The sequence below is a fragment of the Drepanopeziza brunnea genome (assembly GCF_022702325.1).
Source record: "Drepanopeziza brunnea f. sp. 'multigermtubi' strain 214-2 chromosome Unknown ctg8, whole genome shotgun sequence".
NCBI classification, from domain to species: Eukaryota; Fungi; Ascomycota; class Leotiomycetes; order Helotiales; family Drepanopezizaceae; genus Drepanopeziza; species Drepanopeziza brunnea.
In genome coordinates this window covers 1,233,492-1,259,545 of record NW_027094071.1, presented here as the reverse complement: position 1 = coordinate 1,259,545, position 26,054 = coordinate 1,233,492, and positions in this window count along the sequence as shown.

The window sequence follows — 26,054 nt, the reverse complement described above, 5'->3', positions numbered from 1 at the left end:
AATTGTAAAGTATAACATATATAATTAATAAATATAATAAATAAATATAATAATTAAGTAAAATTAATAAATATTCTTAAATTTGTTTTATTTTTAACGGCTTTATATATATTATTTTTAATTATCTTACTTTAAACCTATAAAGTTTCCTTATCTTTCGTAAAGAATTTGACTTAAAAAAATCCTCCTTATAAGGTTTAAAAAAAAAGTCCCCTATCGGCCAAGACCCTATGAAGGGAATAGGGAGGAAAACCCTATGGGGCCCCCACCCTATGGAGCAGCCTAGTCTTTAAAAGAAAACGCTTTTAATTATTAAATAAATCATCGTTAGCATCTAAGTGATCTTTTAGATTAAGTAAAGCATCTTTATCGTTTGTAAAAGGTTTATTTTCGCTTGAATCTTTTTTAAGATTACCGCGGGCTTTTCGGCGCAAGCGACGGCGTTTTTATGCCGATGATTTTATAACTAAAGCCGCTGTCTTTAGTAAAAGCTATTCGAGTGTTTCGTCTTTAATAGTTGTGACCCGTCTTTTTAGATCTTTATTTACGAGCAAAGAATTTATTAAGTCTTAGTTTATATTAATATCAATATATTTAAGATTATTTGCTTTTAAAAAAGTAAGCTAAATATAGATCGTAAAGCGCCGAGCTCGGTATTCTTTTTTAAATTGCTTACTAATTCGAAAGTCTTTATTAAAACCTTTAAGCTTAAAAATAATTACGTTAACCTTTTTAAAAAGCAAAAAAAGGTTTTTAAAAAACTTAACGTTATTAAAAACAAAAGTTATTACGTAGCTTAAGTATTTATATTAATAATCGCGGTGACGCTAAAGCGATATATTAATATATAACGGTAAGATTAACGCTTTTTTTAATACCGAAAGCTTTAGCAAGTAGTTTAGCACTTTACTTAAGTCTATATTATTATAAGCTATTATAAGATAAAGCTATTTAAAAAGATCCGGTTCTTTAATAGATCTATTACGGCGGTCATACTCGTGATAAATAATATCGTCGCGGACTATTTTTAATCTCATTTCGAATTATCTTTTATTATAGCGAGAGCAAAAGTCCATTTAAATAGCTTTTATAATCAAGTGAAAATCTTAAATTATTTTTTATTTATTTTTATTAACCGTCGGCTTATACTCGGTTAAAGTAGCATACGATTATAATATGTTCAAAAAAAGATAGACTTTTAAAACTAAAACGTACGGCAGCGTTTTTGTTCGGCTTAAGCAGCTTTTTTAATAGCTTTTCGTTTATCTTTTTGTTATATACGGTTCTTTCGTTCGATATTAGCTTAGATCTTTCGAGCTTTACGTGTTTTACGACCTTGCTTTAAGTCGTTTAAGCGATAGCTAGTAACTTTTAAGTCGAATCCGGAATTAAAAAAGAATATTTAACGGTTCGAAGAGTTCCGTAAAGCGCTAGACGATTGTAAAAGAAATAAGCTAGAAATTTGTTTTTTAGGACGGTTACGACGTAATTGCAATTCTAATAGAATGCGAATAATAAGTTTCTTTAAACGATCTTTTCGCTTTTTTATTAAAAAAGATAAAGATAAAAGTAAGAGTTTATTATCTTTAAAGTCTTCTTTTTAATTATTATTTCGTTATAATTGATAAAACGGTAGCAAAGTATTAAGAACTTTTTTAAAAGAAGACGTATTATTCGTATTAAATATATTAAGTAAAAGCAAAGTATATAAAATCAAAACGGTAAGCTTAGATCGCAAATTAAAAGAACTTAAGTAGTGTTAGTAACTTAAGTAACTTAAGTAACTTGAGTAACTTTAATAACTTTAGTAATTTTAATAACTTTAGTAATTCTAATAACTTAAGCAATATACTTAGACCGTTTAAGATTTTTTAAAAAGCTTTAGACTTTGTTACAAATTTAATACGTCGATTCGAAAGAAGTGAGCTTTAGCAAATTAATAACTCTAGTAACTTTAATAACTTTAATAACTTAGTCGAAAGAACTTACTTATGTTATTTTGCGGCGGCTTACGTATAGAACCGTATGAACTTTTAACAAAACTTAAATCTTATACGCGTTAAGCCGTAGAATCGAAACTTCGATAATTTTAATAACTTTAATAACTTTAATAACTTAGCTAAAAGTACTTACTTATGCTATTACTTATGCTACTTTAAGCAAGCTTACGTATAGAACCGTATGTATCTTCGTTAAAACTTGAATCTTAAACGCGTTAAGCCGTAAAATCGAAACTTTAATAACATTAGTAATTTTAATAACTTAGTTAAAAAGACTTACTTATGCTTTTTAACGCTAGCTTACGCAAAAAACTATTATATATATCTTCGCTAAAACTATTTATATTATTACTTCGAGCAAGCTTACGCATAGAACTACCGTATGTACTTTTATATAAACTTTTAATAAAACTTGAATCTTAAGTGCGCTAAGCTATAGAATCGAAACTTTAATAACATTAATAACTTTAGTAACTTTGATAACTTGGCTTAGATGATTTATTTATATTATTACTTATGTTACTTTAAGCAAGCTTACGTATAAAACCGTATGTATCTTCGTTAAAACTTAAATCTTAAACGCGCTAAGCCGTAAAATCTAAACTTTAATAATATTAATAACTTTAGTAACTTAGTTAAAAAGATTTACTTATGCTTTTTAGCGCTAGCTTACGCATAAAACTATTATATATATCTTCGTTAAAACTACTTATGCTATTACTTCGAGCGAGCTTACGCGTAGCACTAGTATATCGTCGTAAAGAAAGCGAAAGCGGGCTAAGCCGAACTGCAAGATCGCGTAAGAAAGATAGTTTGTTTAAAGTACGCTGTAATAAAAAAAAAGATTTATAAGAGTATTTGCGAAAAGTACGTTGCGTAAAGTAAAAGTGATTAAGCTTTAGTAGTGAATATCGTAGTAAGCGTGGTTTTCGTAAAGAGGCTCGTAAAAGAGAAGCTGCAATTAAAGCGCGTCGAAGTCGACCTCGAGGTTTTTTTAATAAAGATAAGTTTGAATCGAGTTTTAATTGACGCTTTGATTTGTGTAAAGTTTTGTAAGTGTTATTCTTGCGCTTATAATTATTATAAGTACGGAATACTTTGCTTTGATTATTATCTTGAAATAAAGTAATAGATTGTTCTTTAGCTTTAAAAGAGCACTTTTTAAAGTAATAAACTTGAGTTTCTATGTCGTAGAGAATAAAGGCTGTAGCAATATAAAGCGTTAAGCAAGTGGTCGGTATAATTAATAGACGCGTAGTTGTTAATTGATTAATTAATTTACGAAGTAAAAGACGCGTTTGCATTAATGTTTCGGCGCCGGAGTTACTTTAATCTTCTTTCTTTCTTTAATGCGAGCCGACCCTTTTCGAAAAAAGTTTAATAAATTAATATAGAATAAAAGTCTTAGCACGCTTAGAAATCTTGCTAGACCGGTATAAAATAGTCTTACGTGATTGGATGACTAACTACTACCACAATTACTAGAATTTATCTTAGGTCACCGTTGGTGATAATAAATTTATTATTAAAAAAAGTGATATTATCGAACTCGTTAATACGAAAAGCAAGCAATGCGGATTAAAAACAATAAAACGTTGCGACGCTTTTAAGCCGAAATCGTTTTTTTAAATTTATTAATAATAGCTTTTTAAGATTATGTTTTTTAAAGTCTTCGACGATTATAAAGCTTATTCCTTTTCTTTTAGCAAAGTTTGCGGCGGCTAAGCTAAGTTTGCTACGAATAAAAAAGCAGCTTTAAGTTTAAAGTTCGTCTTACGCGTCGAGTCTTTTTTTAAACGCAAACTCCGTTTCGTTTAAAAAGCGAGTTGGTCGGACTCTTATACCTTTAAAGATTTTTTCGTAAAAGTAGTTTTTGTTAATAAAAGCGAAGTCGATACGTTAAAAGAACTCGACTTAATTCTTTTCGTCGAAAAACGGAACGGCGGAAAGAGCGGAAAAGGAAGTAGATTAAGTATTTATAATTATTCTGAGAAATCGAGGTCTTGATAAGCTTGATAAAATCCTTAACGTTAGCTAGAAATGCCGAAATGATATTTAGATCCTTAACAGAATCGAAAGATTAAAAAAGAGTGTTAATAAGTGTTTGTGTATAGTTTGCAAAAAAATCAAGGCGGTAAAGGAGAGTAAAGTTAAAAGGTTAAAAGATCTTACGAATTTTCGTGTTTTTTAATAGTACGAAGGTATCGTCCGTAAGAAAGGCCTTTTTTAAAGTCTCTCGAAGTTTTTAATTAATTAAGCTGTCCGCAGCGTCCTGATTTATAATTAGTTTGCGATAAGACCGATAAAAATAAGAATAAGATAAAGAATCTATTAAAGTTATTCGAGTTTTATTTTATCGTAAAAGCTAAAGCGCGCTAACGTAATGCGGCTAAGTCGTTTGAAATATAATAGTCTCGGTAAGAGAGTTTTCGGTTAATATTAAATATAAATAAAGTATATATGCAAGGTGGATCTATAGCAAATTAAATCTCGGAACATTAAGGTTCATTTAAGCGTATTCCGTCGAAAAGTCTACAAATATATATATATATATATAGACCTTAAAAAAGCATTATTCTCCGAAGTAAATTATTATTAAAATGTTTTTAAAAACAAAAGGTTGTATGTTTTTAAAAGAAGATATAAAAAGTTAACGATAAACGCAAGCAAGAAAGAGAAAGAGTTGTGTATATCGTTAAATAATAGTTTTAAAAAAGAATATTGTATTCCATTTTCGTTTGATTTTGTTTTTATAAAGAATTCAATGCTAAAGAAACCGCAAAGAATATTAATTACCAGGCAGAGGACCAAGTTCTTTGTAGTGTCACCAACGGGCTAATTATTAATTTATATATTATTAAAATTGGATTTTTATATAATTAATAATTAGCTTGTTAATAATATTACTTTCAACTTGGTCCTCCGCTTGGTATTAAACTTATTAAATAAATCGTAATATAAGACCAAATATTGTAAACACTCTGCCTGATAGGGTACCTGCTATGGCCATTAAGGCTACATTAGACGGACCTATCTTCTATAAGAGGGCACACATCTTTTAGCTAGAATAATCAACGAGCTTTCTACTTATCTTTTTTAACACTTCTTTTATAAGATTATAAAGTCTAGCTTTAAAGCTAAGCTTTTATATAATATATCTTTTTAAGTGCTTTTATATTAGTAACTTACGTAAAGATTTAAACTTTTAGTCTTTATCTTTATACAGCTTATTATAATCGCTTGATTCGCAATCAAATTGATCTTCGTTTATTCAGCACTTTATTCTATAATTACAACTTTAAAATAATCAAAACCTTATTTTCGATAAGTTCGGATACCGAAACGCTGAAATAACCGAAGTGCAATATTTCGGCTTTTCGGCAAAAACTCTTTTTTATTATTAATAAAAAAGAATTTTTATTTATTAATAAAAATACTTTTTTATACTTTAGCTTTCATCTTGAATTAAAGCAATTAATATAGTCCGGAGTTATTAGCGAAGCTAATCAATTGATTCTTAAGTTTTTTATAATTTTAATCTTGATTATTAGTTTACTTTTATATAAAGTCTACTTTTTTTAATCTCGGATCGAGAATACTTTACGAAAATCACTTATTTTACTTATAAACTCGATTTACGAGTCAAAATCAAACAATTTAAAAACCTTTTATCAACTCGATCTTTTTTAATATATATATATATTTGATCTTTAGAATACCGAAAACCTTCTTAAGATTTCTAATATCGAAATCGACGCAAAGTCATCTTTTCTTTCGTTAAAATCTTTTGAATTTATTAAATCCTTTAATCGTATTTTTATAAGCTTCGGATTATCTTTATTTTACTTCGACTTTTAACTTAAATCTTTACCGCTATTTCTATCGGAAACACTTGCTTTAAAAATGCTTTTTAAAATGAACACCGGTCTTAAGATTTATACTACTCTTCTTCTTTTTGCTCCTTTTGTCTTTCTATCAAGCTTTGCGTTAATTATAATCGACTTTGCTATCTTTTACGCTTTTATAACTACTCGTATGCTATTGCTAAATGCTTTAAGAGCTCTTTGCTTTAATAGTGCTAACATTACCGACTTTATCGAGAAGTATAAAAAGACTTATAATAACTTTAGTATTTTTAAAGATAATCGGTTTATTAAACTTTTTCGTTATTACGATAACTTTCGCAAAAAGGTTATTAAAAGCTTGCTCGAATAAAAAGCTAAGAAAAATTAAGCTGCTTTCGTTAAAGCTTTAAGAATCGAGTTTCGTAAAAACGATACTTAATAAATCAAAGACTTAATCGCTTTTTTATAAAAATTTATTATATAAGAACGAAATGTTAATAACTTGAAAAACTATTATCGCACTTTTTTTCGGATCTTCGAAAAGCTTATTTCAATACACTTTTTAAGCAAGACCGAATAAAGCCGTTTGTTCTTCTTCGAATTATTCGTCGGAATCCGAAATAAAACAATCAAGTATTATAAAGTCGACGAACTCGATTTAAACTCTTATGCTGCTTTCGACGACTTCGTTGTATTCGCTTTTAAAACCGATTAAAGTATTAAGATTATCGAAGCTATAAATCGAGAAAAGTCCTTTTTAATTAATTTTACTAAAGATATTCGGACTTTAGTTAAAGAACACACCGAACTAGTTAGCGTTCTTAAGTCTATTAAGAAAGCTTTAATAATAATGCCGTTTACTCGTAAACTACGGTTCACGAATGAAAAAGAAGAAATTAATAAAGTAGGTTTTATAATTAAAAAGTTTTTTAACTTATAAATTAATGCAATTTATAATCGAATTGATTACTTCGAAGATTAAGTCGCTAACTTAACTTTTCGACGCTTTATTTAATCTTAACTTTAAGTTCGATTCGAAGACTACGACGAAGCTTTTATTAAATATATTGCTTAAGATGCTCGAAATAAAGTCAGCTTCGAAAGTGAAGTTTAAATTGCTGCTATCGATTACGGATTATAAAAACGAAAAAGAAAAAAAAGAAAAAGATACGAGAACTAAATGCAAGATTATAGCTTTTACGAGAACTTCGAAAACACAACTTAAGCTTTTTATTAATACCGAAATAAATATAAAGCTTTTAAAGATATAATTAATAAAAGATGTATTTACATTAATAATTACGGACGCCTTTGCTTAAAGCTTAAAAGGATCGGCGCTTTTATTATTTAAAAAAAGCAAAGAAAGACTTAATTTAAATCTATCGTTTTAAACGTTCGTAAGACGAAATACGACAACATCTTAAAGAACCGATTTACTAGCGGACTTAACACTTATAAACACTTGTTCTTTTATTAATAACCAATTTAATAGCTAACTTAGTATTAGCCCGATCAAAATGCTTAGCAACTAACTAATTAGCTAAAAGAGCTTACTATTATCTTTAAAAGACTAGTCGATATTAAAAATATTAACGTTATAAAATAAATCAACACGCTTAGTTACTTATCTAGTATAAAAGTTGCTTCGATCGAGATTAACGCTGCCGTAAAAGACAAAGCTAAAAAGTCTTTTTTACTTTCGAAAAGGTTTAAGCTTATTAAAATTAAAAAGAATATTTAATAATAAAAAGAAAAAAACTACGGCACTTTTAAAGCCCGTGCTTTTTAAGAATCGAATACTGCTGTAAAGATAAACTCAAAAGACGAGTTGTTCGATAATATAATTAAAAAAGAGTCTTTTAAACTTTTTAAATTAGCTAAAGCCGACGAAGCTATAAAAGATATAGAAAAAGAGATTAAGATTATTTAGCGAATGCTAAGAAGAAAAAAGAAAAGGACTTATAAACGAAAGAAGTTCATTAACCTTTACGTTACTATTAAAGCTTAAGAAAAAGTAATAGCGGCGATTATAAAATCAAGAATCGAAGTTTAGATTAAAGATTTATTCGAACTTAGCTTTCGTTTCGATAAGTTATTAAGCTATTATATTCTAATAGTTCTTGATATTAAAGAAAACGTAAAGGTCTTTTAAAGTAAGCTTATTTTTGTAAACGCTTTAATTATTAAACGTTTAAGTCGAAATAAAAAAAGCAAGCTAAACTTTTTAGCGACGCAAATTCGCAAACAACTTATCGCTCGTAATTGCTTTAAAGTAACGATAAAAACTTTAAAAGTTTTTATTAATATCGACGGTATAATTAAAAACAGATCTTTTTTTAATAGCGGATTTAAAGTCAACGTAATAAATAAAAAAGTAGTTAAGATAACTAAATTACTTATTATAACGGATCGAGCTTTAATCTATACTATTATATCCGAAGATCTTTATAACTTCGATAAATAAATAAACGACGTCGAAGTTATTATCGACGGAATCATTAACTACGCCGATTTTTTTATTATTAACAATAGCAATTACGAGGTCATCTTAAGCATGCTTTTCTTTTTAAAATCTTAACTCTTTTTTTTTTATTTCGATAATAATACGATAAAAGCTTTTTTTTAAAACTACGATCGATTTATTTAAAAATAAATTACTATTATAAAAGACAAATCGGATTTGGTCGAAGACTTAAGAAACTAGTAGCTAGCATACAAGCTAAGATAAATGCTAAGCTAAAAAAAAGCTTAAAAAGAAATTCCGCTCGTAAACTATAATTTACAAATAGATCGGCATAAAAATAATAAAATTACAAAAAAATAATTCAACTTAATATTAAGCAAAGCTTATTAAAATCAAAAACATTAAAAATATTTGCAATTAAACTCGATAAATCGGAAAATTTTATATTTATTATCGATAACGATAAAAACTTTTTAAAAAAGAATATAATAAAAGTTAATACGATATATAAAAAGAAAGCGGAGAAAGTCAAACCGATAGATTTAAAAGTATCGGATAAAGAAATACTTAGAAAAATCGATAATTAATTTAAGTAAAATAAGAAAGCGAGACTTCTTAAACTTAAAAGACTCTTTTCGAAATACTTTATTAACAAGTTTTTAAACTTAAAAGTTAAATTAAGATTAACGAAAAAACGATTCGAAGCACTTACGATTAGCTCTTAAGTTACTTTAAAAGAAAGAAAGCTGTTTTATTAATGTTTTTTAAATCGAAAAGAAGCGATAGCTTAAGATTTTATTTATTTTAATTAAGTTCGGAAAGAAGTTATACTACTTTAAAAGATTAAAACGGTACTTTACAAAGCTTAATAAAAGAAAACGTTTATTATACCGAAAGCTTTATAAAAAATAATTATTTTTATATTAAAAGAACGATTAAAGCAAAAAGTCTTCGAATTATATTAAAGCTTTTATCGGAATAAATAGTTTATTATAATAAAGAAAAAAAAAAGAAAATACAAACTAATTATTATTATAATTAAAATGAACCGTATAACGGTTAAAAACGTTAATATTGCTTCGAACGTAAACTAGTTTTCGAACGAATTTGCCGGTCTTACGATAGCTATACTTTTAAACTTCTTTTTTAAATACGATCAATTTTTTTTCGACGTTAAGTTTAAAAACATAATAGTTATTTAAACGCTTATCGAACTGCTTCGAATAACTCGGATACTTATAAAAGTAATTAATTCGATTGCTTAATTCGTTAAAGTTATTTATAAGATCTTTATAAACTGCATTCTTAACGTTTGCTTACTTTATATAAATAACGTAAGAGTTAAAAGATTTCGATCCTTTTATAATTATAAAAAAGTTTTGCTCGAAATATAACGATTCGTTTTAAAACACATTTAAAATATCGATAAAATGCTCGTAAAGTTTAAAAAAGCTAAAACGACCGTCGGAACAAAGTCTTAATACTATATGCTTAGCTTTAATATCGTTAGATTCGTTATTATTGTTGTTGTTATTATATTTATTCACGTCGAGCGGGTAGCGGGCGAAGCCTGCCGCCTTAGGACCTCCTATAAGGTACGGCGACGTGCTAAGCTAAAGAGTTATATACAAGAAGGCTCTAGAAAGCAATTTAAAGTGTTGTAGCGAAAGCTATTATCGTATACGCTTTTCTTTTACAAATAAAATAAATCACATAAAAAGAAACCTTTTATTAAAGGAAAACTATAAAAAAAAGAGTTAAGCATATACAAACTGCTATAGCTAGCCAAAAGCGGGCTATTTACGTCGCGTAGCGATAAGAATCAAGGCCGGACCGAGGTTAGCCGAATACAAAAGAAAAAGTAAATACGAAAGCTTAAACTTTAAAAGAAAACCTAATATAATACATTAATGCTAAAAAGAATTCTTTCGGAAGCGCATCACGCTATCTTAAAGTTTTAGTCTTATAACGCGGTTGATCTAACGAGCTTTTACAGCTTAAGTAAAGCGAAGCGTACCTCGTTCTCTTTATCGAAGCAGTATTAGTTAATTAAAGTAGCACTTTTATCGAGTGCAATGCTTAAAATAAAACTCCGTAATAGTTAAGAAAGCTTGAAAATCGGCTGGGTTATTAAAGAGACTTATAAAGAAGTCGTAAGCTTTTAAAATCGTGCTCGAAAAGGTCCGCGGTCGAGTCTTATAAAGCTAAAAGAAAAAGCGTCGTTGCGTGAATTAATAGAAAGCTATATGCAAAAAGGACTTGCGTTTGCCGCAAGCATACTTTAAGTTAGCGTCGTAATATTAAAACTTAATATAATATTAAGTAAAGTCTTCGTGCGTAATTCGAATCGCAAGTAGTTTATATAAAACATATCGTAAGAGTTTTAGCTTTAAGAAAAGCTTGATTAAGTATAAAAAGCTTTATTTTCGATACGAGCGTAAGAGCTTAAAAAAGCTTGCGCTTTATTAAGTTTCTCGTGCTTTATCTCGTATATCGCGGAAAAGTATACGAATGCCGCTAATCGTAAGTTGCGATGCTAAACTAATGTTTTAATCCGGTTTCTTTGCTTTTAAGTTTGCAAGCTTATTTGCTCGTTTATTTCTTTTAATGCTTATATGCTTCGAGGACTATCGTATTCGTACGTTTCGAGTCTCTATCACTTTTTAGACGTTTAAGAACGCTTATTGCGATAATAAGAAAGCATTTCCGCGAAGATATTAAATAATTAATATGCTATCGATATAAAGCTAGATCCGTCTCGCTATCGAATAAGCGTATATTATTCGTTCGAAGCCTTTTTATGCTTTTATCGCCTTTGCGTTAAAGACGTAAAAGCAATCGTTAATAAAGCCGTACTCGTAGCTTGTCTTTTAACGTCTTTAATAGATTACGTACTCGTAACTTATTAATCGGTTGCTTTAATTGTATTATTTTAACCCGTTCGAAAAGATCGTAATATTCTTTAGCGAAAGCTATTACTATTATGCTTCGAATGCGATAGCAGCTTCCTTTTTCGTTTTGCCGTTCGCCGAATCCCGTTTGCTCTTCGATATAAAATGCGGAAAAACGAAGCGAAAGCGAAAGACGTTTAAAAAAAAAGCTCTTAATTTTTAAATCTTAATCTTAAAGATCTTAATAATCCTCGCGCCGCGACCGCGTTATCGGATCCGTAAAAGTATCCGGCTGATTAATAAATGCTTATCGTCTACCGTCTTTAATTTTATTATAAATTTAATTTTAGCTTCTTTTAAAGCCGCAACGTTAAAAAGAAGCCCGGCATTTCGAAAAAGCGTTGCCGTTAATATCGTTCTTTAAATCGAGAATACCTCGCGCGTCGCGAAAGTTATCGTTTTATTAATAAAGTCAACTATCTTTCCGACTCGAGCGCTAATAACTTTTAGCTTTCCGGACTTGCAAATTAAGCGATAGCGCTTTGCGTACTACGCTTTCGTGCTATAAAGCATCGAGAATAACACGCAAGTAATAATTGCCTTGCGTAATAAAGCCGTAAATAAACCGTAAACTATCTTAACGAGATTGCGGATATATTAAGCGACTTTCTTAACTTTAACCGCTCGTTCTCGAACGTATTAGCGAAACTTTAATTTACGATCAAACCAAACTTTAAACTATCGTATCGCAAGTATATCTTCGTCTTTCGGACCCGTAGTGATGCACGGAATAATTATAGTATCGACTACGAAGAAAAAAGCATACGTACTTTTCTTGCAAAAGAAATGCATTATCTCGATCTTCTTTAAAGCGAAAGCGATCTTATAAGTATTACTCTATTTAATAATAAAATTGATATCGTTTCGAAGCATAACGATATTTCGATCGAAAATGCAATTAACGCGATATAAGCAAATATCGTTAGCGTATTCGAAGCGTAATATTCGATCTTAATTAAATAGCTCGGCTAAGTAAAGCATATAAAGCATCGGTGATAATAAAAATCTTTGCGAAGTGCCGCACTCTACGTCGTAAGTATCCGTGATTTTTTTCTTTAATCGAACTTTGATTTTGCAATTTAAAAGAAAGGATTTTATTAGCTTAAGCAATAAATACGGCTAGCTTTGCTCCGTTATGCGTTTAAAAAAGCGACGGATTAAGATCGCATCGAAAGCTTTTTAAACGTTTATAATAACTATAATAACTTAATATCTAACTGCAAGTATAAACTCGATATCGTATATTAAACACGAAGCGAGATTTAATGCAAAGCGCCGTAAGAAAGCTTTTGCGTGCTATAAGTTAAAAACGTCGTTAATAAAAGCAATCTACGCAATTCTTTTCGCAACGATACGTTTTAATCTTTTAAAAATGCACGAAAGCAAAGCAATCGGTCGTTAAGAGCGGATAAAGATTTTATCTTTTTTCTTTACTTTAAAGATCATCGAGATTTCGACGAACTTTTACGCATTTAAAAAATAATAAAAAGCTAAGCACTTATTAAAAAAGCTATAAAAGAAATAATAAACGTATTGCTAATACGCTTTAAGCAATCGTACGGTGATCTTGTCCGTCTTGAATAAAATACTTATCACTTCGATTACGTAAGATTTTATTTTTTTTAATAATATTATAATATTTTAAAAGAGCCGGCTAATGCCTTTTTAGCTAGCGAGTAAATCGTAATCGAGATCGTCGGCGGCGCTAAATCGTTTAAAAATGCTTTCTCGCAGCGCGTCCGCTTTCTTTTTAATATCTTCGATAGCCTTATCGTTAACTATTAAAAAAAGCGATTTTAAATTCAAAGTAAGCTTATGCTAGCTTATGACTTTATATAAGTCTTAATCCGATTTCACTTCGTCGATCACGTAAATCTAATAAGCCCTTTTAGCTTTTTTAATTATAGCGAGCTAGTCTCGCGTTTTTTAAGTTAGTTCTTCGTCGTATATTATAAAGCGCGCTGCTAAGTGTTTCTTATACGTTATTTAATAGTTTGCCGTCCATTATAATACAGCCGTTAGCCTTTCTTAAGCAAGCTGTTCCGCAACTTTTAAAGCAAAATTAAAAGCAATAGCTAAGCTAATCGCAAGCTAATCGAATTCTTTAATAAAGTATATCGTCTACGAATCGAAAAGCTAATTTACGCTTAACGCTATAAGCGAAGCGAATTTCTCGAAGTCTTAATCCGGTACTTGATATTAAAAGCGCTTTAAAAGAACAACTCTTTAATTAAAGATAATCGTAACTTAAGTCTCGTAATCTAAGCTCGAATAAAAATCGGAGCGAATTATCGTTTAAGCAAACGAAATATTTAAAAAGGTTAAGTTTAAAACGTGACTAGCTTTATAAATAAAGTCGCTCGAGAGTCTAATATAATCTATCTTACTAGTATTAGATTAAGCCGCAAAGTCTTTTTTTCGGCCTTTAAGCTTAACTTTTAGTTCGAACATATCGTGCTATATATTAAAGTCCTTTTTAATTAAGCATTTAAAAAAAAAGACGAAGTAAATAATATAATCTATAATCGAGTCTATTAAAAGTTGCTAATAAACGTTTAAAATAGCGAAGCCGTTTATATCGACTTATAAAAGATTTTTGTTGCGAATAAAACGGCGTTGCTAAATGCGAAAACTTACGCTTTTGCGTACGTAAATCATTACTCGTAATCGCTTAGCGAAGTATTAAATATCGTTTTAATTATCTTACGATTTTATTAAAGCATAACAATCGTAAAACGAATAGTTTTAGATTTTAATACTCGAATGCGTATACGGCTTTTAAATATAAATAACGTTAATATTTACCGAATAGCAAAAGTAGAATAAAGCAATATAATATAACTGCTTTTTGCTTACGTTCGCTTAATAGATTTAGATTTTTTTAAAAGGCTATCGATTGCGGCGAGTGCCGCGATGCCGTATCAGCGTGCTTAATATATAAAATTATTTTAAGCATTTTAGCTAGCAGCAATGCTCGAGCCTTTTATAAACGAAAAGGATAAGCTAGTAATATTATTTACGTAATAATCTGATATCGCTATTAGCGTATCCTTTTTTTCGTTTACGGTAAAGAAAGCGCTATTTATCAAAGTCTTTTCGTTAAAGTTTTTACGCGTAGCCGTATTACGCAAAGATCTCGTAGCTTGCGTAAAAGCTTAAAAAGAAGATTATAAAGAAACGGCTTAAAAGAAAATCGCTCGCTTATGCTCTTGCATCGCAAAAGCGCGTCTTTTCCGAAAAAAAGCCGCGTTAACATCGATAATAAAAGTCTTTAATTAAAAAGCCGAAGTCGGTTCGTTTTCTTTCGTTATAAGAGTATTAATAATAACGTAAGCTTAAACTCTTAATCGTCGGACGGCGCTTAGCTCTTTTTTAATAAAAGTGATTACCTTATCGTTGACTCGCTTAAAAGCCGCAAAGCAGTTCTTATGACTAGCTTCGTACGAGCCGTAGCAATTTGCATAGCGAAGAAGTGCTATACAATTTTTATCGTTAAGCTTGTTATGCTAATCTCGTCGCTCGCTATAATAAAAGCAGCGTACGTGCCGAATGCACTTAATCGAATTGCATTAACCGAAGCAACCAAGGTCGTGCCTTTTAATAAATTGCTTTTTATCGATCAACCGAAAGTAGCTATTGCAATCGAATAACTTAAAGCTGCGTACTTCTTCTAAGAAAAAGATTATCTAGCAAGTTAAGCCGATCGCCGAGTCGGCTTCGTGCTAAAAAATGCGGACGCTTACCGAAGCTCTTTTAGCTTAAGCTAAAATCTCTTCGTCGATATGCTCCGTCGTCTTGAAAATCTCGCCGAAAAAGCTTTTGATTTCGGCAAGGACCTTTTAAATAGCGTACGTATATCATTTAATCGAAATAATCGCTTCCGTAGCTTTAAAAACCTTTTAATACACTTTTTTAGCCTTATCTATAATAAAGAAGTCCTTTGCTTTAAAGTTGATCGAAGTAAGTGCTTAATTAATGCGAATAGCTTTAAGACGAAAGATAATAGTTATATTAACGCCGTTTAATTTATTAGCAATAGCTTTGCAAGCGGCGTAGCTATCGAAACGAGCTAAGAATGCGACAAAAGATATTTAAATCAAGACTCGCTTATCTTAACGTGTTTTAAATTGTTCGTTAAAAGACTTGCGAATAGCTTAAGAGCTCGTAAGCTTACGAGTCTTTACAAGTCTTATTCTTATAACGAAAAAAGATCAAGACAGCTTAACGATTGCCGATTAAGCGGCAACCTTTAAGTTTTTCAAAGTCTTTAAAAGCCTCGCGGAATCTGCTTATAAGATAGACTTAAAAAAAGCCGTTTACTCGCTGCTATAAAAAGCAATCGAAAAAAAGAAAAGAATAGCTGCTTCGATAATTGCGTATAAATAAGTACGCATAAACGTAAAAAGACTTTTAAAGAACTCTTGCGTATAATATCGAGATTCGAAGTCAAGTTGATCGTTTATAATCTAGTCCGAAGCGGAAGCGTATTGCTATTAAACTCGTCGTTTAATAGCAGCCGCGCGATCGATATCGTCGAAGTAGCTTTCGATAGCTTTCGTCGCTATATTAATAATCGGTATTCTTCGTTTTAATACGAAAAGAAAAAGCTGCAAATTAATAGCAGCGTTCCCTTTTCTTTTCTTAAAGTATTAAGTAAAATTAAACAGCGATGCAGCGTCTTAAAGCCGTATATAATCGGCGTTATTAATATTATTATTATCCGCGGAAGACCGAGATAAAGTAACGAGAACCATTTTTTAAGTTATGCAGCGAGCGCAACGAGCTATTGATCTAATTCTAGCGGATTCTTAAAAAAACCGTATCTTAAAAATCGAATGCAATAAAAATCAAGTCGTTATAAGCAAGTTGAAAATTTCGTATTGAATAATTAAGATGCGTTAAATTCGTTACGGATAGCGAAAAACGCTATTTTTAAACCGTTAAAATTAAAAAGATATTAAAATAAATTAAATGCGAAGATATATTAAAAGCGCGAGCTTTTATTAAGATCGTAATTTATTATAAAATTTAAATTAAAAACTTTTTTACGATTGCTGCTTTAATTTACGCGATTATAAAAAAGAAAGTCGAATTCGAATAGTTAAAGCTTTAACATAAAGCAATAAAGCTGCTTAAAAAAGCTTTGCTCTTTGCTTCCGCTTTTATTAAGATCGATTATAGCAAAGACGGAAAGAAAATTTACTTAACGGTAAACGCTAGTTTTAAAAAATAAAAAGTAATATTATAATAAAAAGATTTCGATAAAAAGCGATATCTTATTAAGTTCGAAAATAGTCTTTAAAACTTTGCGAAAAGCAAATACGACGCGATTAAGCGAGAATACCGCAATGCTTTAAAAGCTATGAAAAAGATAAAAAGCGAATTATACGAAGTTCATTTTATTTTAAAAACCGACGCTAAAGTACTAATTAATTAATTTAACGGATTAATAAGCGACTTACTTAAAACTTTCGTTACGAATTAGATTACGTAAATAAAATTAATAGACTTTAAAATCAAGCATATCTTTAAGATTAAAAACACAATAGCGGACGGTCTTTTTAAAAAAGAAAAGAAGCATTTTTTAAATATTAAAAAAAGAAAAAAAAAAGATATTAACGATTAAGTTATTAACGAGTTAAGCATTGTTTTAATATTTTCGATTAAACGACTTGTAAATTATAATTCACAAGTTAAAAAAAGAGTTTTAAAACACGATTACTCGCTCGATTTTAAGCTTATTATTTAATTCTTTATTATTTTTAAACGCTTTCTTTCGATCAAGACTTACGACTTTTAAAAGTTTAAAAACAAAGCATTCAATTACTTAATTAAAAATAATCACTTTTATAAGCGAGCAAACAATTCTTACTCGATTAAACTAGTTATCGACGGAACTTAAAAACGTTATATTACTATTTCCGATTCTTATCGAGAATCCGGATATAAAAAAGCTAAATTAATTTACTATCGTACGTTAAAACTTTTTTTTTAAAATAAATGTTACAAAGATTATAAAGCTTTCGTCCAAAGCTATAAGCTTTATTAAAAACGTAAAGCTAAACGAATAGAAAACCTTTTATACTTGACTTAGCTTACTTAAATATAATTAAAAGTCAACTTAAACGTATTACAAGTACTTATTACCGATAAAAAGATAACTTGCTTTATATTAATTAAAAAAGATTTATTTAAATAGTTAAAAAAACGACTACTTCGATCGGTTAACGCCGAATCTATTATTAAGTTTCTTTAAAAGGATATCGTTTACCGCTACGGACTATTCGAGAAACTAATTATCGATAAAAGACTCGAAAATAAAGCAATTGCTAAAGCTTTCGCTATCAAATACGAGATCAAAAAAGTTTAAATCTCGAGCTATAATTTAAAAGCAAATAAAATAATCGAAAAAAAACATAAAGATATCTTAAATAACTTATCGAAAGTTATAAATAAAAGATTTAAAAATTAAGTTTACAAATTCAATAAAATGCTTTTTACGGTTCGGATATCGATATACGCATTTATTAAAATTACCTTTTTCTTTTTAAACTACGGACGAAAAGCTAAGCTACTTTTAAAATCACGATAGCTAATTTAAAAGTTATTATTATAATAAAAGATTCGATCTCGCGCTAACTTGCTTATTATAAAGTTTAAATAATTAAAACTTTAAAACGAAGATATCGACGAGATTATTTTAAAAAAGAAACGCTATCGACTTGCCGTTAAAGCTACTTAAGAACGAGTTAAGGTCTTAAAGTCGGAACTTATTAAAAAAAAAGACTTAGTACTATTTTACAACGTTAAACGTAGCATCGATATGTCCGCGGATATTAAATTAAATTATAAATAGCTAAGACTTTATATCGTTTTTAAAGCTTACGATAAAAGATATTATAAACTTTAAGAAACCGATAGAATTAAATTTAAAAGCACTTTTGTAGCTAACCGCTTTAAACGATTTTATCGTCGCGATTAAACCTTTTTTCTTTTTAATAAAAACGACGAAGAAAAAGAAAAAAAAGATTCGGATTCTTCGAACAACTTAAACTTTAACGAATACGAGCTTTTCGACGACGGCAAAAGTAAATTACTTAACTTAAAAGTGACTTTTAAACTTAAGTCTATTAACTTTTAAATTATTCTTTTAACACTTTCGAAAGAACAAAAACTAGCTTATAAAATTGTTTCTTAGTCTGTTTTCTTTTATTTTGTTTTTCTTACTTTCGTATCTTCTTTTTGTTTTTTATTTATTTTATAAAAAAACGTGCCCTTAATAATCACTTTTTTTATTTTAATAGAAAAAGGTATTTCTTACGTTTGTTCTTTTACTTTTAAACTTGCTTTTTATTATATTTTCGGCTTTTTCTTTGTTTTTTTTACTTTACTAGCTATTCACTTGTTTTACATAGATTATTTTTATTGTTTAATTGTTTTTCATTTGTTTAAGCTTACACGGCTATTTTTTATTTCTTATTTAAGATTGTTCTTTTGTTTTAAGCGTGCTTAACTACGTATATTCGAAAGTGAATTGCTATTAAAAAGAATAAGTCTTTTTTATAAATGTACTTATATAAGAAAGCTCTTCTTTCTTTTTTCTTAACATTTTCTTTTTTTATATAACAACAATTATAATAATATTACTACTACTCTTTTTTTACAATTATATAATATTATATTAATATTAACGACTTTAATCATCACTTAATCAATTATTATTACTATTAGCTTTTATTCCGTTATCTTATATTTAGCTCGTAAACCGTAGTTCACGAGTTAAATATGCTTTTTAAGTCAGCCGCCGCTAAAAAAAAAACCTTTATTCGTAATACACTTTTCAGCTTATTAATAAGCGAAGAGCAAGCCGCTTTAGCCCGACAATCGAGTTTCGAGTTAAAGTTCGAAAGACGAGTTATTAAGACTTTCGATAAGTTCTTTTAAACTTACCGTTAAATAAGCAACTCTAGTTAACTAGCTATGCTTAAAGTAGCAACCTCCGATTTTAATAATAGATTAAGTAAAAAAGACGACTTGATCTTGCAATACGATTAGTTCTTACGAGCCGAATGCGCAAGAAAAAATATAAACGCCGAAGACTTTTTTTCGACTTACGATTAATTTATTATTAAAATCACCGCTATTTATTCTTTACGTAATAAAAACGCCGAAAGATATAAACGAATTAAAAGAGCTTTCGACGGCGCTCGAGGCTAATTGTTATATAACGACCACTTTAAGGTTATATGTACTTCAATCCGCAACGCTCGCTAATTAAGCGTTATTCTAGAAAACTATACTTTTAACGCTTACGCTATCTAAGTTATCAATTATTATATTATTACTTACGTCGCTTTTTAAAAAACTATAGTTAATATAACTTAAAGACGCAAGTTTATTAAGCTTAATATTACGATAATCAACTTTACTTGCTAAGCCGTAAAAGACAAAAACAATATTAAGTAGAAAGATAAAATCGCTATTTTTAACGAAAGACTTTTGAAAAAGCTAAGATTAAAAGTCTTATTATATAGCTTATTGATTTTAGTTTTCGATAATATTAAAAGCGAATACGACGAGCTTAAAAAACGTATAAAGTTTGCTAACGAAAATCAGATTTAAAATTTCGTTTTACAAAAAGAACTCGAATCTGAAATTCTATTCGTAAATTATAGTTTACGAGTAAAAGATGACTTAGCAATCGAAACGAAATTAAATCAACTTTTTACGCTTAAGACTTTTTTATTTAAATCACTTATTACGCGCTTTTCGTTATTATTAGCTTTATTTTAAAGATCGACGTTATCTTTTGCTAATAAGCTTTCGAACGCTAAACTAATTGCTTCGATTATGTTTACTTTACGTAAGTCTATCGACGCGAGCTCTTTTTTAGCTTTTAAACTTAAAGTGCAACGCGATCTTTTCGAAAACTAATTATTATTAATACTACTCGTTAAAAAAAGAAACAGCTTTAAGTACGAACTAATTAAAGCTGTATCGAACCGCTGCTTAAGACTCGTCGAGATTAAAAACTTTATAAATATAAACGTAGCTTTTATTAACTTTTGCTAAGACTTTTATTAATTAACTTTCGACCGTTTAAACTTAAATAAAAACATCGATAATGCTTTTTAAATTGCCGCGGAATCAATTAAAAAAGCTATTAGCTAAATCCGCAAGCTTTTAAAAAACGAATTTTTTAACAACGCGATCTTACGACTCTTCGACCGTCGTAACTAAGTAAAAGTAAATAAAGAAAAAAGCAAGATAATAAACTATTTCTTATTATCCGAGATCTTTAATTTAAGCTTTAATAACGACGATTGCGATTGCATAAAAGTCTTTTAAAAGATAAAAAACGTATTAAAATTTAAAAATAAATTTAAAGAACTCTTTAACTTAAACGTTTAAACGAAGCTCTGCTTTAACCGTAAAGTCTTATCGTCCGCTACCGACTTATTAAATAAAGTCTTTTACGAAGTTTATACTTTTAAATACGCTAAATACTTTAAGCTAGTTACGAAAAGCTTTATAATAGTAGTGATCCGTTTTAATTTATATCGATTTATCGAAGCTTTTTAAACTAACGCTTTTAACAACTTTATGCTTTACTCGAGCAATTAATCGATATTCGCTATTAAGACTAAAAGTAGTATTCTAACTAAAAGAATGTTTAGCTTAAGCTTTTCTAAGTTTAAAGCTAAGCCGATGTCTTTTAATAAGCTGAATTAAAGCACTAGCTTAATAAACACTGCTTAAAAGAACAGCTTTTTTAATATTATAAATGCGAATAGCTATACGAAAGTTTAGCTTATATTAAAAGCTTCTTTCTTAAACGATAAGCACGGCAATCAAACCTTTTTTATTATTATAAATAAAAAGATCTAGATATACTTATACTACTTTCGAACTAATGATTTAAGAAAAGCTTCGATTAATGCACTCTTTAATATAGTGCACTCTTTGACTTAGCAAGTCCTTTAAAGCTATTATAAGCTATACTTTGCTGCTTTGCTTAATCGCTAAGACGAGAACTATAAGCTTATCGCTTACTCGAAACCTTTTTAACTTTTTAAATGCAATAATAATACTCGAGTGATTGCGATTAAATACGACGCTAATATTAAACGACTCGTAAACCGTAGTTTACGAGTAAAAGACAAAGTTTTAAACTATTACTTAATGCTTTATAGCGTAAAGAATTAGATCGGAAGCTTAGTTATTTAGCTTAAGAGCTATACTTACGATATTACTTTTAAAAAGACCGTTAAATAAAAAGCTTTTAAACTTAAGTCGAAGACTTTAAATGCTTTTAAAAACATTGCGCTACGCTAACCTTTCGTTATAATCAATGATTTCGCTACTTTTATATCCGTTATTACGAAACAAAGTGTTTTCTTAAATATAAACGCTTTTTAAAATTCTTTTTACGAATAAGCTATTTTCTTTAATAATTATATCGTTTTATTAAACGATAGCACTTTAAAAAATAAAGTTAGCTTTACAAAGCACGCTTATATTATCGTTTTAAAACGCATGCCGTTAACTTTTCGATAAAAAGTTATTAATAAATCAAGCTAGCTTTTCGCCGTTATAATCTAGCTAAATTACGTTAGTTTCGTATCAAAAGCTTTAATCGAAAGAATAAATTAAAACGAACTTCGAATAATAAAAGAATTAACCGCTATCTTTGCTATATTTTAGACTTAGTTTTAAAAACACTTTATTAAGTATAAGAAAAAGTTGTTTTCAACATTTAAAAAAAGATTTGTTATCGTTTTAAATGCTAAAGCTAAGACTTATAAAGCTAAGTCTTTTTCTAAGAATAAGAGCCGCCGAGCTAACGACCTTATAAACGTCGACAAGTTAAAAGATTTTAAAAAGAGCTTGCGATCGATTAAATTGTCTTTTAACGATTTTGATTTAAGTATAAAGATCACTTTAAAAAGTGCGAAATCTATTTATAAATTACGGTTTACGAGCTAAGTCGACAACTTTAAAAGATTTTTTTCTTAATCGAAATCTTTAAACCGCGCATTCGATAAAGCTATAAAAGCTTTAAATGATTTGCTCGAAAACGAAGACGATTTAATTAATAGCTCCGAACTTTATTTTAATTTCGCTAACTTTCCGTCGACTAAGTTTATACTTATTAACGATGCTATTAATAAGCGCAAGAACGACACGCGCTCTTTTACTTTTAAAAATGCTACTGCTAACACGTTATCGTTTAATATTAGCTTTGCTAAGAAAAGAAGACCCTTTTAACTTAAAAAGAACGAAAGAGTTAAAGACGTAAGCACGGAAAGAGATTATAAAAAAGCTATTAAAGCGTAGTTTAGATATTTAGATGTTTAAAGTTTAAAGATAAAATACTTTCTTTTTTTTTATATACTAAATTTTTCTTTTTTTTACACCTTCCTTTTTTTCTTCTTTGCTTGATAGTAAGCGGGAGCGCTTACTTATTCTATAAAAGGACGGATATAAACACCTTGTTTAATAAAATACCTGCTATAACTATTAAAGCTATATTAAACGGACCTATCTTTTATAAAAGGGCACACATCTTTTAACTAGAATAATCAACGAGCTTTCTACTTACCTTTTCTAACACTTCTTTTGTAAGACTATAAGGTCTAGCCTCAGAGCCAGGCTTCTGTACAGTACATCTTTTTGGGTGCTTTTACAATATATATAAAAGTATTATTGTAATAAAAATCAGGGAATTTATAATTTATTATAAGGGGGAGAACCCCTTAAACCCCCTTTTATTATTCATATTTTTATTTTTAAACCGGGGAGACCCCGGACCCCTTTTATTACTCATAATTATATACTTAATTATATTACGAAAAAATCAGAAGTTACAAAAGTTACAGAAGTTACAGAAGTTATAGAAGTTACAGAAGTTATAGAAGTTACAGAAGTTACAAAAGTTATAGAAGTTATAGAAGTTACACAAGTTACAAAGGTTACAGAGGTTACAGAGGTCATAGAGGTTACAGAGGTCACAAAGGTTACAGAGGTTATAAAGGTTATAAAAGTTATAAAGTTTATAAGAGTTATTAAATTCAAGAATATGTATTAAAAGGAGTTTAAACTCGAATCTTTAACCTAGCTGTCGGAGGTGCACTTAAAGAAGAGAGAAGAAGAAAAGGAAGAAGGTCTCGAGCAAGAGAAAGAGGTCTACGTTTCTTACGTAAGTTCTTTTTAAACGCAATACACTTTTTAAGACCTTACCGATAGCGAGCACACGCATTCTTAGAATTAGATATTTATGCTTTACCGGCCGAAAAGTATGCTTAGCACTTTTAGCGAGCAACGGCGCACGCATCGCAAAGCGGGTCTATTAGCTTACTTTTATATATTTGTATTAGCTTAAGGTTGCTAGAAGATAAAAGAGAATAAAGTAATTCTTATAATTCGGTCTTTATAATACGGCCGACGTGGCCGATAATAGCACGGCGAAGAAAAGAGAGCTTTAATAAGTCCGATTGCTTATACGACTACTATATGCTTATAGCGGAAAGCGTATATAAGTCCTTGTTCTTCTTTTAAATAATTTAAGCTTAAAAGAGCCGCGCAAACCCGGCAGTCGATTAAGCTTATTTAAGCTAAGCTTTAGTAAAAGGGGTCCTTTTATTAACGGCCGGCGGAGACGCAAACATTTATTAATTTAATTAATAAGCATTAATAAAAGATATGAAAATATACTTACGCTTGTGCTTTATTATAAAAATAAGATCGGTTTAAAGCTTATAAAGCGAAAGGTAGCAAATGGCGTAGCAAGAGGAGGCACGGCGGCGGCGAAGAATATAAAAGCCGAAGCGAGGCTAAGAGCCGAGACGCTAATAAGAATCGATAGCGCGAGAAAGACGAAAAAAGAAAAGGAAAGAAAGCGAGAGATCATTAGCTCATTTATATCGTCGTCTTCGAATCTATATATATATGTAATTAGCGTAAGTAACCCGAATGTATCACTTGATTTTAAAATAACTTATATTAAAGGCTTAAAATCTTTTATCATTTTATTCTTTTCTACCTCTTTCTCGACCTTTTTTATTGCTAAATCTATAGCAAAGAGAAAGAGAGAAAGAAGAAGAAGCAAAGCAGCAGCGGGGACGGCGGAGACGGCGGGGACGGCGAGGACGGTATAAAAGAAAAAAAGGAAAAGAAAGCGAGAAATTATTAGCTTATTTTCATCATTATCGTCGTTTTGATTAAATCTATATATAATATTAGCGTAAATAGCTAAAGTGTATTATTTATTACTTACACCGCGAGCTCAACTAAAGCAATAAGCAAGGCAAAAAGCAAGGCTTGTTAAAAAGAGGAAAAGGGGTGTAAAAGCAGCCATTGCTGCTTGCGAAGTAGTTGTACTTGCCGCTTATAGGCCGGATCCGGCCGACCTATTCGCTTTATATAAAGTCCGTCTCGAAAGTTGCGCTGACGGAGTAAGATCATATTGCGAATATAATTATAGTTGTAATTGTAATTAAAGTTAAAGTTAAGGTTAAAGTTAAAGTTAAAGTTGATATTAATATTAAGGTTAAAGTTAAGGTTAAGAAGAATATTTAAGTTATAGTAAATATTGAAAAATGATAAACGAATTCACTTTTCAAAAAGGTCCGTGCTTAACCAAATTCTTACACTTGCCGTATTCGTCGGTATAGCAATATATCTATATAATATTTTATATAGTAGCTTGTAGCTCTTGTAACTCTTGTAACTCTTGTAACTCTTGTAACTCTTGTAACTCTTATAACTCTTATAACTCTTATAACTTTTGTAATTTTTATAACTTTTATAATACAAGTAAATTTTCGCTCTTGCTAAATCTATCGGCTTAATATGCATAATCATACAAAATTATTAACGTTATAAAAGTTATAAAAGTTATAAAGGTTATAATTGATTCGGCGCAATTAATCGTATAATTTAAATACATTATTTACTTTTAATCAATTGCTAATAGCTATACAACTACTTTTAATAATAAACTATTGATATATATCTTACAATTCGTTAAGCTTATACTTTTTTATAGCTATCAATCGATAAGCTTTAAGCTCGATCTATGCGTAAGCTTTTAAGCTTTGAATAACCTTTTTTATACGCTTATCTGAAACACATAAGCGTTAAAAGGTCCGCTTATTGCGGTAATAGTAATAAGTATATAAGCTATCTAGCTCTTTTTACGAGAATAGACTCAAATAGCTTTAGCAAAGTTCGTCCGCTAATTTCGCTGTATATTCCGATATTATTATATCTATTAAATTGCTAATTAAAACCTTTCGAGCTGTATTTCGAATAAAGTACTTTTTAGCTAGCTCGTAGCGTCGTTAATAATAGTAATTTAAGCAAATAATAAATCGCAAACTAATGTTCAAGATAAAAAAGTATAATAATAAGCGGAAGGTATAACACTTAGCGCATTCGATTTTAATAAGTCTTTTAAGTAGCTAAGCAAGTGCGAGAAGCGCAAGACGCAATAGAGATTGATATATCGTATTTATACTTAGCTTAGAAGTTAAAAAGAATAAAAAAAAAAGCAAATCTAACGTTAAATTTAATGCTTTTGCTTTAGCTTTAATCTTTTTAAATTAGTCGATCTATCCGAAAGCGCGGTGTACATCGAGATCGTCGTATATTTTTTTATCTTTATACGTCGTATATATAAATTTAAAATAATCCGTAAGTGTAAGACCTTAGCTTTTTTTGCTTACTTCGCTTTTTCGTTTGCTTTCCGCATTATCTTATATTTTATCTTTGCTTTAAGCATCATCTTATGTTT